General features: G+C 51.9%; 1 long non-coding RNA gene across 1 annotated transcript; it reads right to left on the bottom strand.

Annotated features, from left to right (window-relative positions):
• Positions 1 to 672: 672 nt before the first annotated feature.
• LOC138849142 (uncharacterized) lies at positions 673 to 8,254 on the bottom strand. The gene is made up of 2 exons (XR_011387544.1): positions 8,135 to 8,254; positions 673 to 1,101 (listed from the first exon to the last, which is right to left on the bottom strand). It is a non-coding gene; the product is annotated as an uncharacterized lncRNA (long non-coding RNA).
• Between the last annotated feature and the right edge of the window lie 1,091 nt (positions 8,255 to 9,345).

Below are 9,345 nucleotides of genomic sequence, written 5' to 3'. Positions count from 1 at the left end.
ACACACTCATACACACGCACACACATACACACACGCACATTCACACTCTCGCACACACACTCACACATACACACACACTCACATGCACACTCACACTCACACATGTGCTCTCTGTCCTCCAAGACACTGAAGGCAGTAAAACTGTCTTACATTGTCAGCTGGTTTCCATGGAAACCATGCAGCAACAAAACACATACCCCGAGCAAGCCCAGGGCTCTGGCTGCAGCACGGTTTACGGGCTGGCTTTGGAGGCCGCCCGTGTCCGCGGGTGTCTGCCTGGCCGGCCGCTCCTCTCCCCGCGCCTTCTCCCCCCACCCCTCCTCCTCCCTTCTCCATGTCCCCTCCGCCTCCTCGCGGGGCCTCTCTCCCCCTCGTCTCCCAGGCCTCGGGGATGGACGGGCCAGCAGCTGCTCTCCATCTGCCCACACTGGTCAGCTGCAGCCCAGCCAGCCCAGCAGCCCCGCTCGCGGCCGTGACTCATCTGGAAGGCACCCCAGCCTCTGGGGCTGTGCACTCGGCACGTCTCCTTGTTTAGAAGAATGGCTTCCCCTCCAGGTCGCTTCGAGTCGGCCGCATCCACTGAGCGGGTGATTTTCTCACTCCTGATTTGTGGGAGGGGGGCCAGAAGGGGCTTCACTCTGACGGGGCATTTGAATGAATCGTATCAAATGTGCAGTTGGGTGAAACGTGAGAATTTATTGCAATGAAAGTAATGAGAACGCAGGAAGTCAATCTATATTACAGCAAGAGATGGGATATTGGACCTTTTAAGTCAACTTTTCAGAGGAGAAGTAGCTAACATATTATCCTATTAACTCGGTGGATTCTCGCAGCGCCCCACAAGACGGCCGTGTGCCCTGTTCACAGAGGAGACCACTGAGGCACGGGGGGCTGGGCCCCTTTCCCACAGGGCTGGCACACGAGAGCCGTGGAAGGGGTCCCGCTGCCTCCGGGTCGCTTGTAGCCAAAGGAAGCTCTCATGGCCATTTTCTGAAGCTTCTGACAATGTCTCTTTCCAGGACTGCCAGGGTATTCCATGCTGCACGGTGTGGGTTCACAATAAACAAAGTGGTTTAATCCTCCATGTGCTGTGACAGTTTTCTCAAAAGAAAAAAAAAAACTTTCATTATTCTGCTTTTTCATAGAACTCCATGATATGCATAGGTTTCTCTTAACCAACTTAAGGTCAATATTTTTACCTAGACCGGCGCCACGGCTCACTAGGCTAATCCTCCACCTGCGGCGCCAGCACCTCGGGTTCTAGTCCCAGTCAGGGCGCCAGATTCTGTCCCGGTTGCCCCTCTTCCAGGCCAGCTCTCTGCTGTGGCCAGGGAGTGCAGTGGAGGATGGCCCAAGTGCTTGGGCCCTGCACCCGCAGGGGAGACCAGGAGAAGCACTTGGCTCCTGCCTTTGGATCATCACGGTGCGCCGGCCGCAGCAGCCACTGGGGGGTGAACCAATGGAAAAAGGAAGACCTTTCTCTCTGTCTCTCTCTCTCACTGTCCACTCTGCCTGTCAAAAACATATTTTTACCTAAAAATATATCGAGGGGCTGGCACCGTGGCATAGAGGGTAAATCCACCACCTGCAGTGCCGGCATCCCATATAGGCACTGGTTCGAGACGCGGCTGCTCCACTTCCCATCCAGCTCTCTGCTGTGGCCTGGGAAAGCAGCAGGAGATGGCCCAAGTCCTTGAGCCCCTGCACCCATGTGGGAGACCTGGAAGAAGCTCCTGGCTCCTGTCTTCGGATCGGTGCAGCTCCAGCCATTGCAGTCAATTGAGGAGTGAACCAGTGAATGGAAGACCTCTCTCTCTCTCTCTCTCTCTCTGTCTCTCTTTCTCTGTGTAACTCTGACTTTCAAATACATAAATAAATCTTTTTATTAAAAAGTTAATTTTTTAAGATTTACTTATATGTATCAAGTCAGATGTATCCTTGGTCATAATGTCCATGACCTTGGAAGAATTTGAATAAGAAAATGATGATGTAAGCTACAGGGTGCTGGGTCTCATTCTGTCGCATGATCGGGGAATAACTACCATCTAGAGGGCTCAGGGGCCTGTACTCATGCTCTCTGGGCACTAGACACTGTTCCAGGTGCTGGGGAAAGAGAGACGTCTGCTACCTTCTCCCCTCTGCCCCAAGACTGGCAGCAGGTGACACAATGTTTCAGAGAAAGATTTGTCAATGACTGCACTTCTAGGAACGTGAAGGTGAGGGGTCTGCTGTCATATCATCCCCGTTCCCCAGGAGGTGTGCTGGTGGGGCAGGCTGGGACGGGGGGCCAGGTTGTGTGGCAGTGGCCACACCGCCAAGATCTTGGGAGCTTAATCCAACAAGACTGCTCCACGCAGTCACCTGGGGCCACACTGAGCAACCCACCGCAGCTCCTTGGCAACACCGTCAAGAACATGGGCCCCGTGCTCACCATGGAGAGAGCGAAGACGAGAGGCGGCGTCTCACCACCCCCACGGGAAGGGGCACTCCTCCCTCTTCTAGGCCCACTGCTGGGAACACAGGTGGGGTACGCATGGGGACCAGGGAATCCCACTGCGTGCTCACATACAGGAGACTAGGAGCAAACCCACTGGCTACGCCCCTGCTCTGTCCACTCCCTGGAGTTAAAGTAAGAGAAAATGGCCCCTGTGGGGACAGGTACAGTTAAACAGTAGACACCTTGTCAAGGATAAATGGACGGAGATGGATTCTAAACTGCGCTGCAGTCAGCATATCTGAGTGGCTAGACGCTTGCTCCATTCTGAGCACTTGAGCAAATGTCTTGCAGGCTTTGCACTTTCAAAACCCACCCACCCCCTTAGGAAGGTAGGTAAGGTGCCCAAGGTTGCAGAGATCTGAGGGCAAGTCTGCTCTCAGAACAGGAGCCCATCCGGCTCCAAAGCCGTTAACCCACGTGCTGTCCACTGATTGTCATGTGCAGGGCAAGGCAGTGCCGGGCTGGGCTTGGTGCTCGGCCTCTGTGGCCGGCATCGGCGCCGGCCCCTTTTCCTCTCTGATGCACGCCTCAGACCTTGCCTCAGACCTCGGCTGCCGTCTCTCCTCTCTCCTTTCTTTCCCTGTCTCCCCTTACTCTGCAGCTGGCCTTTCTGCTGGTTTGGTTCCTTGAATAGAATTCGTGCCGCTGGGTCCCAGTGCACGAATCCACTGTGGTCCAGCAAGCATGCGCAAAGTAAAGCAGACGCACACCCATTGCGAGAGGAAGACAAAGACCAGCTGGGAGTCTTCGAATCCCACAGGCCGTTCAGTCATTGTCCAGAAAATTCCCCGGTTGCTTCATGCTTTCTGTCATTTGTAAGCAAAATGTTTATAACAGAAAAATCAGAAATGAGCCCCAGGTAACCGACCTTGACATAAGACATTGGCTGCCCTGGGGATGCAGGCAGGAGCGGGCACAGCTGGAACGGCTCTGACACGGGAAAGCGTTTGATTAGACCCCGAGGGAGCCCAGGTTTGGGTAGGAGAGGCGGCCGCTGCTGCCGTCAGAACTCAGGTCCGGGCTTGCTAGCAAGAGTCACGGCGTCGAGATGCTTCGGCTCTGCGGTGCCACCTTCAGTGTGGAGCTGAAAGGGGGCGCAACTCAGCTCAGAGGTCACCGCCTGGAGCTGGAGAACAGCGGGATTCGGGATTCGGGATTCGGGAATGGACTTTCTTTGTCTCTGCTCCCAGCGACGTAACCCTGCCAAGCTCCAGATACACGAACCACTCAGGAAACGGCCGCGTGTCTCAAGCTGAAGTCGCTGAGCCAGTAAGGAAGAAGAGGGGTCTCGGGATGCAGTGGGGTGTCTGGGGGGATCTGAGGAGCTCAGGGTGCTCGCTCCTGGGCCCCCACCACACACACACACACACACACACACACCTGTCCCCGAGCCCCCTCAGCTCGGCTGCTCCCTCTGGGGGGCTGCTTCTCCCCCACCCCCCATCCCCTCCGCCGTGCCCTGCAAGACTTCATTCCTCCAGCTGTTTGTTCACACAGCTTCTCTTGTGAATACAGTCCTTCCACACCCTTTAGAAAACACAGACACACCAACGCACACGTCCCTCGCACACCCTCTGTCCTGCTGTGCTGCCCCGATTAACACACACTTCCTCTTAGCACAGAAAGCTTGTGAAAATGAAATCAAAAGGTAAGGCTACTTTGTTGCCAAATGTTTCGACATCCGACATCCGTGCAGCCCTGTGTCCTAGCTCATTTCCCGTGAGCTGCTTGAGGAGCTCAGAGACTCTTTGTCACCAGTCCCACAGGAGGCTGAACAATGTCAGGAATGAATCCCCATCCCCGTGGTTGGTGTCTCAGCATCATAAAAGCTTTGCTTCTGCCCGTACAACGGCCCTGGGCTGGAAGCTCTGGCCTCCTCCAGGCTGCCATTCAGGGCCCCCGGCTGCTTCCACTTCATCAGCTCCTGCACACAGGAGGCCAGAGGTAGGAAAACCCAGAGGGCAGCGCTGAGGCCTGGGCATCCCGTTCTTGCCCGCGCGATTGGAAAGGGCGCGGTCAGCTGGCCGACCGCAAGCGGCCTTGAGGAGCAGGGTTGGTGTTTCCAGAGCAGGAGAGACAGGACTTTCCCCGCAGCTTGCACTCTCTGTTGCACTTCCACTCGAATAAACACGAGCTACTTGAAAAGAGCAGCTTTAAATGAAGAATTCCTCTTCCTCCTTTTCGGAACAATTGAAGAGGAGTTGGAGTTAACTCTCATTTAAATGTTTGGGGTCGTTCACCAGTGAAGTCATTTGGTCCTTGGCTTTTCTTTGAGGGGAGTTTTTTCAGCCTCAACTCTGATTAATGATTTGTTTGGGCTTCTGCTTCTTCAGGATTCAATCTTGGTAATGCACACGTTTCCAGGAATTTGTCCGTTTCTTCTAGGTTATCAAACTTGCAGCCGTGTTCACAAAGACCTCTGGCAGTTCTTCATATTTCTGTCATACCAGTTGTGCTGTCTCCCTTCTCATTTATTGAATCTTCTGTTTTTTTGTTTTTTGTTTTTTTTTTCTGAGTCTGGCTAACTTTTGTTTATCTTTTCAAATAACTAACCCCTTAACTTCATTCATTTTTTATACTTTTTAGTTCCTATTTAATTTATTTCTGAGTTTTATTACTGCTTTTCTTCTACTAATTTTGCATTGGATTTGTCATTTTATCTACTTTGGTACAAAAAATAAAGGCACAACCCTAAAAGGAAGCTACAGGCTAATATCCTTGGTAAATACAATGAAAAATCCTCAACAAAATACAAGCAAACCAAGCCCAACGACACATTAAAGGAATCGTCTACCACGATCCAGGGGGTTCATGCCGGGGTGCAGGGACTCAGCACACACAACTCAGCAAGCACGCAATCTGCACCCGTGGCGTGAAGCCACGTGACCATCTCCAGAGGCAGAAAGGGCGTGTGACCAAGTACACCCTCCCTTAATGGTGCAAACTCCGAAAAAACTGGACACGGAACGTTCCACAGAATAAAGCTCACATATAAACAAACCAGCAGCTGAAATCATAGTAGATGGAGAGTGTTTGAAGGCTTTTTCGCTAAGCGCTGGAACAACACAAAAATGCCCACTTTCACTCAGCGTAGTACTTGAAACCCCAGCCAGAGAAATAAATGCAGGGCATTCAAAGTGGAGATGAGGAAGTCCAGTGGTCACTGCTTGCAGATGGCAGGACCTTGCGTGCAGGAAACCCCAAACCCTCCAGAACACTGGAATTAAATAATACTTCAGCAAAGTTGCAGGATACAAAGTCAAGGTACGAAAATCAATAGTGTTCTGAATACCAACAGGGAATTCTCTGGAAAGAAATCACAAAGCGAACCCATCTCTAATAGCCACAAAAATAAACTGCCAAGGAATCGACTTAACCCAAGACTTGAAATATCTGCACAACAGAAACTATAACATTGGTGAAAGACATTGAAGAGGACAGGAAGAAAGGGACAGATGCCCAGCGTTCCCAGAAGGGGAGAGCCCGTGTCTTCGAACGCGTCTACCCCACTCCAGGTGGTCCACAGTCAGTGCAGTCCCTACCAAAATAGCAATGACGCTTTCACAGAACTTGAAAAAAAAATCATTGTGTGGCAAAACAAAAGACCACAAATAGCCAAAGCATCTTGGGCAAAGAGAACAAAGCAGGAGGCATTTCATTACGAGACCTAGAAATCTATTATAAACTACAGTAATTAAAACAGCACGGTATTGGTATACAAAGGTACACACAGACCCACAGAGCAAAACAGACACCTTGTGAGTGAACGCCTGGATGTCCAGACAACTGATTTGTTTAAGTGAATGCTTTTTTGAAAAAATTTCTTTTTTTTTTTAATTTTTTGATAGGCAGAGTGGACAGTGAGAGAGAGAGAGACAGAGAGAAAGGTCTTCCTTTGCCGTTGGTTCACCCTCCAATTTGAGAGGTAGAGTTACAGACAGAGGGAGAGAGAAAGGTCTTCCATCTGCTGGTTCGGAATAACCTCTGGCCGCAACGGCCGGAGCTGAGACAATCCGAAGCCAGGAGCTTCTTCTGGGTCTCTCACGTAGGTCTGGGGCCAAAGCACTTGAACCGTCCTCCACTGCTTCCCCAGGCCAAAGGCAAGCGCTGGCTCAGGTGAGGAGCAGCCAGGACACCAACAGCGCCCATATGAGAAGCTGGAGCTGCAGGTGAGGACAGCCCGCTACGCCGCAGTGCCAGCCCTGCCCACTGACGTTTGACAAAGGTGCTAAGAATGTGCATTGGAAAAAGGTCAGTCTTTTCAATAAGTGGTCCTGGGGAAACTGCACGTGCACATGCAGAGGGATAAAACCGGATCCATCTCAACTTTAAAATAATTCAAGACCTAAAGGTAAGACCCGGAACTTGGAAACTTCCGGAAGAAGACTTAGGAGAGACACTGTGGAACATTTTAATGGCAAGGATTTTTTGGAGCAGATCCCCAAAGCATAGGAAACAAAAGCAAAACTAGACAAGTGGGATTTAACCAAACTAAAAAAAAAAAAAAAAAAAAAAAAAAAAAAAAACTTCTGAAAAACAAAGCAAACAATCGACAGAGTGAAGAGACGATCTGCAGGATGGTAGAAAATAATTACAAGTTAGACATCTGACAAGGGGTTAGTAACCAGAATACATAAGGAACTAAAAGAATAAGTCCAATGTTAACATGGACAGTAGACCTAGACATCACTCAAATACCCACAGGTGCATGTAAAGACACTCAACACATCTAATAACCAGGGAAACGCACATCGAAAGCACAGTGAGCTGTCAGCTCACTCTAGTTAGACCGGCTCTCGCCAAACAGCCAAACCAGTGCTGTCGAGGACACGGAGCGAGGCATAAATTAGCACAGCCACTGTAGGAGACGGTGCAGACGTTCCTCAGAAAACTAAAAATAGAAATGCCGTAGGCTCCAGCCACCCCTCTGCTGTGTGTATATCCGTCTGCCGTGGCCGTGGAAACCACCCACGTGTTCATCCACCAATGACTGGATAAAGGAAACGGGGCACAGGTGTGCACTGGAATACCACCCAGCCACGCAGGGGATGAAACCCTTACTGTGAGTGACGTGGGCCAAGCACAGGAATCAAGGATCACATGAGCCCACTCATGCGAAGTGTGCAGATTCTCACAGGAGTCAGTGGCAGAACGGTGGCTCCCGGAGCTGGGGAGAGCGGAGGGGAGGGAAGGGTAAATGCTGAGTGCTAGGAACTAAGATACAGTCACACAGGAGAAGGAGTTCTGGTGTTGTATTGCACAGTAGCTGACTACAGAAAATGATAATGAATTGCGTAGTTCCCTCAAAAAGACTAGAGGAGAAAATTTGGGTATTTTAATCATGGAGCGATGTTCCACGTTTGAAGAGAGAGAGATGTTTGCCACAATTGGACGTTATTCAGTCAGTACATGTATGCAGAATCACGTTACCCCATCAATGCACATAATTTGCATGTCTGTTAAAAATAAATAGAAAAAGAAAGAAACAGTCACATTGTCTATAACAACGCCCAGAGCACGGTAGAAATTCAGAAGTTCAAGCTCAATGCAGAGAAAGTGCACACAAGCAAATTTGATTTGAAAGTAGCCCGAGAGGGCAGAGGCCACCACGCAGGGAACACTGGAGAGCAAACTCACCAGGAATCCGCCCTGGGAACTCTTCCCCCAGCGCCCGCCCTCGGGTCATTCCAGTTAGAACACAGAGCCCGGCAGCGGCCCAAGCCTGAGTGGTTTCCCCGCGTGAGCCTGCGGAATCCAAATCGTGACTTTCCAACCTTTCCAGCACTCAAGCGTCACAGTACATTCCTTACACGTAAGAGACATTTCAGCACCTTAGGTCTTAGGTCCCCAGGGAACTCCCCAGTAGACACCTGGAGCCTTCTGGCGACAGAGGCTCCTCATTCCTCACGGCCCGTCCAGGCTCTCCTCTCTGCCGTGGAACACTTCCCGGGTCGGTGCTCCTGGTGGACATCAAGGTCACGTGGCTGAGCAAGCTTGCTCCCCGAGGTTCGTCCAGTTTGCTCGCGAATGCGTGCGGGAGGGAGAACTGAGCCCAGCTCCTCCTTTGCGCCCTTCTGCCCTGGAAGCATAAAGACAGCAGCCGCGAGCTTTCTCCCGCAAGGAGGTTCCCCAGGTACACAGGGACCAGCGAGCGCCTTCCCCACATCTCCCCTTCGCCAGCACCGCCTCCTCTCACCATCCTCCCGGCCACGACCTCCTGCACATCTCCACTGTCCCCAGAGGGCCCCTAAAACCGCGGCGATTCCTTCTGGTGATCTAATCAGGCTGCCACCTGGAGCCCTATGCCTACAAACACCTGTGCTCGCCCGGCTCGGGTGGGAGCCTGTTCAGCTGTGGTCTTGCCAATGCCGGGACCTCCACCGCGCGGCTGCTGGGTACCGGTCCTGGATCCTGTTTCGGATGCATTTGTGGGACCTGGAGTGAGTGGAGCTGAGGAAAGTATTTCTCCTTACTCCTCTAAAGCGGTGTTGTTACAGGCTCGGCCTCCTCGGTCGAGGTCCCGTCACTCTCCCGCCACGTGTAGCCATGAAAATCGTGCCTTCTAAGTTTCTGTCCACAGCACTGTTAGAAATGTGGGACAGTCTGGAATTGGGGCAGAGTTCTGCAATGCAGACCAAAAAAAGGAAAAAAAAACCCAGCCCTTTGGGCCACTGAGTCGGTTCCTTTGGACACCGTGAGCGCTTGCTGACCCGCTAACTGCTCTCGCCTCCGCCCCGCGCTTCCCAGCAAGGCCACGGCCGGTCGGAAAGAGCTGGCCGAGCGCCCTGATGAAGAACAGATGCTGCCCCGTGCCAACCACGCTCCCACGCGGCTGCTGCCAAAGAGGG

The sequence above is a fragment of the Oryctolagus cuniculus genome, chromosome 3 (genome assembly GCF_964237555.1).
Source record: "Oryctolagus cuniculus chromosome 3, mOryCun1.1, whole genome shotgun sequence".
Classification (NCBI taxonomy): domain Eukaryota; kingdom Metazoa; phylum Chordata; class Mammalia; order Lagomorpha; family Leporidae; genus Oryctolagus; species Oryctolagus cuniculus.
This window is presented reverse-complemented; position numbering and strand designations above follow the sequence as displayed.